This window comes from Limulus polyphemus, unplaced genomic scaffold, assembly GCF_000517525.1.
Source record: "Limulus polyphemus unplaced genomic scaffold, Limulus_polyphemus-2.1.2 Scaffold1537, whole genome shotgun sequence".
In the NCBI taxonomy this organism is placed as follows: Eukaryota; Metazoa; Arthropoda; class Merostomata; order Xiphosura; family Limulidae; genus Limulus; species Limulus polyphemus.
The window spans coordinates 14204-20332 of record NW_013667147.1 but is presented as its reverse complement, the minus strand read 5'-3'; positions in this window follow the sequence as shown (position 1 = coordinate 20332).

The window sequence follows — 6129 nt, the reverse complement described above, 5'->3', positions numbered from 1 at the left end:
TGGGGAACGAGGAAAACAACAAGTTTTGTAACTTTTTCTTTAATTGTTTTGTTGTGTGTGTGTGTGTGTGTGTGTGTGTACAGAACATTTTAACGATGTCCTGAACTTTGGTAAAGGTTTGGAAATAAATTATACTTATAACGTCATAACAATGCAAGTTGAAAGAAAAACTGTATAAAGAAAGATAAAATAATAATTGTGAATATAGTAAAGGTGTTAAAGAATTGAGCCTCGCTCATTGGAAGTAGGGTTTTTTCGGGGCACTCTTGTTTTTCCCCACATCTAATTTTTTAGCACAATATTTATTGATCCTCGACGCCTACATTCGAACAACAAACAGTTTCATCACTACCGTCAACATCAGTCATAGCCTTCCTCCTGTTCGAGGCCATACATTGTTGACAATTTTCTTTTTAGCAACCGAATTTGTGTGTGTATGTCTATATATGTGCCCCCCCCCTCCACACACACAAAAAAGTTGTGATATCCTTACACCATGAGCAGGGAAAAGGGAAACTGTTAAATTTCCGAACATCTAGGGTTTTAAATTCCGAATCCTTACCAAGAGATAGAAGACGTCTCCCACACAAATTTATTGGAGTCTACTCTTAGCAAAACTGTTCGAAGATATTTACCAGACTATTAAAATCTTAAAAAATTCTTTGCAAACTACCTTGAATACCATCCCTCAACTTTCTCTGGCTCTAATTCCCCAATGAAACAAAATCAACATTTAATCTTGCAATTTTAACAAAATAATCAACCTAATCAACTTTTAACATTAACTTATTTCATTTCTAGCATTAGAGAGAGGATGAAGAGATTCTCTAATGTCTGACCACCCGTGGGTCCCACCCAAAATTTCTTCTACGATGCGGTCGTATAAAACTTAACAGTAGTAGTTCAAAACAGGAGTAACAAAACTCTACTGTGACCACACTGTCTAAAATACAACATCCCATGGGAAGTTGTTGTGCTCACATTAAACATTTCAAGTTAGAAACAACTGTTGTAAACTATGTTTTAATATTTTATTTAGACGTTTTGTATTATTTACTAAAGGCAAATTTGGCATGAGGTAGTGAAAATGTATAACACTTACACATTTCCTGAGTGTGTGCATATTTCGTTTCGAATTTTCTAGACTTGGGGAAAATTGTTATAATGATACAAAAACATGAGAGAGCTGTTGTTGACAAGTATATTGTTGACAGTGAATTAATTAGTGAGTCTGATAATGTTGATCATTGGGTTAGTTACCGAGTATATTAGTCAGCCAATTTGAGTTTGTGCCATAGATACGAGAGCAAATTTAACAAGTAGACTACTGTTAGTCATAAGGACTTATGATTGAAAATAAAGACAAAGTATTAATATTCCAACCACATTATATCTGCTACACACAGTATCGATGAAGCCTTTGGTTATCTGCTTGGTTATCGTTAGTTTGTGAAACCATGTAAATTGTAAAACTTCCAGTTGAAGAAATAAAATGCTTTTCAACACTTTTCTTTCATCAAATGTACTAAGCCTTGCATTATTTTTAGCGAACAATCAAAAATGAACCCGTCCAATGATAGAAACCACTAAAATATTTATGTCAGAAGTGGTATTATTTTGATTAACAAATTAAAAGATGAAAACCTTTGGTTAATTTTGTGTAAAGCTGTTCGAGAGTTGCCTGTACTGTCAGTTCATAATTTTGAATTGATAAACTAAAAGGATGGTAGCTAGTTAACATCACTACCACTAATTCTTGTGGGACTCCAACTAAGTAATAGGATTTAACCATCACTCTTATAATGGATCCATGGCCCAAAATGCAGAGCACGATTTTGTTGGCGGTAACGAGACAAACCATAGAACCTCAAACCTACAGTTCAGCATGCAAACGACTGGACAGAAAATCAAGAAAAAATTTACAGAAAATTAGAGAGAGAGAATTAAAAGAAGGCTATGAAGAAAGAGAAAAGAATTTAATATTAAGAAGATGTAAAGTTAGAGAAGAATTATAAAAAATCAAGAAACTATTGTAGATGTGCAGAGAGATTATAAATACATCTATGAAGTACAGAAAGACCGTAATGGAAAAAAATTAAGAAATACAAAAAAACATTAATGAATAAAAGATAAAGTGAGCAAGGTAGAAAAGAATATCAGTTCAAGAATAAAACATATTGAAAGTGAACTGGCAAAATCAAATTGGCCCCAAGAATTTGTCCTCAAACATATTTAAATATGAACTAATGCTGTGCCATAGATGACCAAAGAACCTTTATGCACTACCCTCATCTATATAATTAACTCATCAAGTTACAGCATTTAGCAGGCCTGTTCAACAACATAACCCAACTGAGAAACCAACATAATATGTCTGTTTGTTTGTAATTAAGCTCAAAGCTACACAATGGGCTATCTGTGCTCTGCTCACCACGGTATTGAAACCCGGATTCTAGAGTTGTAAGTCCGCAGACATATCGCTGTGCCACAGAATATGATAGAAATGTACATTGGGAGACAAATCAGGCACAGTTTGAAATCATTTCATCTTGCTGCTCACTTAAAAAGAACAGGTCTTAAGAATATTAAGCAATCTTCCAGCTGAAAACCACAACAACTATCAGCCATTGGTGGCTTTGTTATGAAATATATTTGGAGTGTAACATTAGGATTGAATTTTCAAAGCAAAGTTTAGGAACAGTGTAAGATGGAAGGAAAGACGAGTCCTTAGCTGAACTTTCATAAAATGTAGAAAGGCTTGCCAGTTGTCTAGGTGCCTACGTGAAATGGTGTCTTTGTTGCCATGTTAACAATTCATAGATGCTATAGTGGATGAAGACATGCGAATTAGGCTAAAACAATGCTAAAATATACATATCTATGGTATCTAACAGGTTTAAAACTCTTAAAGATTATACCTTCGTTATTTTTAGAAAAAAAAGGAACGTTGGAATGTATTTTTAGGGTATTTAAACAAACAAAATCATAGTACAAAGTTTACATTTGAAGAAGAAAATGAATGAAAGCTGTCGTTTTTGGATCTCGATATTAACAATTTTGGTAGTCATTTAGAAATATAAACATCCCGTAAACCTACGTATACAGTATTGTACAGTCATAGACAGCTTTAAACCTAGAGGTTCATTTCATAAATTCTTATTTTATAGAACTTATCATTGTAACGAATTTATTGTTATGTATTTATTTTTAATATGAACGATGTTTAGATTAAATTTGTATTTAAAAACATGCGCAACTTATAGTGTCAGATATGTGTTGCATATAACAAATTTGTTATATGTTTATTTTAATCACAGCGAAACAAATTTCGGGGCCGACATGGCCATGTGGTTAGGGCGCTCGACTCGCAGTCTGCGGGTCGCGGGTTCGAATCCCCGTCCCACCAAACATGCTCGCCCTTTCAGCCGTGGAGGCGTTATAATGTGACGGTCAATCCCACTATTCGTTGGTGAAAGAGTCGCCCAAGAGTTGGCGGTGGGTGGTGATGACTAGCTGCCTTTGTGTAGCTTTGCGCGAAATTCAAAAACAAAACAAACAAAACGTTTGTTTGGAAGGAGTTTATATTTAAAAACGTGCCTAGCTTACAGTGTTAGTTACGTATGGCGAAACTCCCGCCAATTCTCCAAGATTGTAGAATATTCGTGAACGCAAGAATCGACAATATATCCACTTCCGTAACCGGTTAAATATAGCTCAGTATCGTTGTCTGAACTTTCGAGAAAATCTTTCTAGCGCCTATAAAAGGCGATGCGCCAAAAAAAAAGAAAGAAAAAGAGAGCATATAAGTCTGCTAGGAACCTGTTATAACCGTGCACGCACGTTATAAACCGTAATTACCGGAAATATTACTGAATTCTCATTGGACATTAGTGGTTTTATGAAAATATTATCTTACTTCAACTGTCCAACAATTTAGTGTCTGACAAAGATAGCTAGCTTCTCGGCAATTGCATGTACATCGACTTCAAGTTAACTCACAGAATATGAAGGAGACTCTGAACTAATAAGAAGATTTTTGTGTTGTTTGCAAGTTGGTGAAATTTTTGTTTTATAAAACTTTACTTGTGGTAACTATTCGTAATAATTGTTGTTGTAAATTGTACTGTTGTATATATATATTAAAACGTATTTGTATGAAAAACGAAGACTGTGTGTCAATCTTGTTGGCAAATAGCGTAAATTAACTAAAATATCGGCTTCGGACTATTTTAAGTTCTCAATACGTAACAATCATATTGCCAGTGATTATTACTATTGTCACAAAGAAATAGGAAGTGTTAAAATGTATTTTTCAAAATCGTTCTCATTTATCATTACTTCACAACGATTTAAATTGTCTTTTAAATTATGTATATACCCATTGTTAGGGTAGTTATGATGTTCCTAAACTGTTTTTCGACTTCAGTCACCCATTTATGGCTAAGAATAATTATGATTTGAGGAATAAAATGAAATTTCAGTGTGTGGTGCTTTAAAGTCGTTGTTCAAGAATAGAAAACTTTTTGAAGATAAAGGATGGAATCAATACAGTTCAACCTTTCTACGTTGTCTAACGACATATTTGTTCTGGACATGAACGAGATTATGTAGGATAAACCATGCGTCATTTTGAGCAAAGTATAAGAGCATCTCAAACTTAGTTCTGGTACTTTCGATGACGAGGAACCCACTTTGAGACTAAGAATGGTTGGAGACGGCTTGAATGGGTAATGAAGAAAAACTTTAATACAAGTTTAACATAACAGCAAATGTACAACGTTTCGACAAGGTTTTTGTCATCATCAGGTATAGTTATATTAAAGTTTTTCTTCATTACCCATTCAAGCCGTCTCCAACCATTATTAGTTCTGGTACTTCTTCAAACATATATAGATATCTAGGCCAGGAGTATGATGGCGTTACAGGTGAAAAGGACTTGAGTATGCAATGGAGAAGATGTAAGAATTAAATAAACTTTAGCCAATAAGTTGAATTCTAATTCATCAGCAACTGAAATCCTTCTAACAATGTATTTCTATGAATCACCTAACTTCTTAGGATCAATAATGACGTCATCCATATGCACCATTCACAAAGATTTGAAATTGCCCAACTTTTCATGCTTAATAATAGCACTGAAAACAAAACAGCGCCTTAAATACTGAATGACATACTAGGTAAACCATTTCATATGAACCAGACCTCGCTAAACTCGTTTAGACAGAGCCACCAAACAAGTTTGAACCTCCCAGGGTATAAAATAAAGTCATCAAAAATGGCTGCACTAAGTAGGAGTCGCCATTTTTCAAGATGGCTGCTCTGGGTAAGGCCGCCATTTTCCGCAAATAGTTGGTTTTTGCCTTCTTGGCCCCAACGTCACCCACTCACTCAAAATCGCCATAGTAAAATAAAATACAACGTCACAGTTCTTCCCTACGCAAATTTCTTACCACATATTAATATTAACACTAGCCTCACCTTAGTTGTCGGCACAATCATTAACTTTTATATAAAGGTGTTTCCAGTTTCACTTTTTCACACAACTCGAATTGTCTCCGCGATTCTATGATTATTTTAGCAAACAAATATTCACAGTGAATAAGATATATATTTTACAAAGTTACACAGCGTTGCCATTTTATTTTGTCACTTTACATATTTCACCACTGACAAGTCATACAAGTAATTAGTAATCAAACTGAAAAATTTACATTAAGGAGCTATAACATCTCAGGCTCATCTGTCTATAAGTACACACGTAACTGAAACAAATGTAAAGCGAAATGATGGGCAGTTACCAAAAAAAAAAAAAACACTATTCCTAGGTGTATGATTATTTCTACGGAATCTAATAAAATCCCATTTCTGCCTTTAAACTTGAGAACTGAAATGATGCTTGTGATCTGTGAAATAGACTTGGAAAAGGGTCTTGAGTCATTTAAGTTTCCCCTATGCCTATACTAGTAGACATGTAAAAACGTATGTTTTAAGGAATTATTAACCATTGCCACATTCGTATGGTTTTAAGCCATCTCAATAAAGAGTAGATGTTGAACAAATCCTTAGTACTACTACTTGTCAACTTATTGTATGCCATTATTATTTTGTAAATATATATTTTTACACACA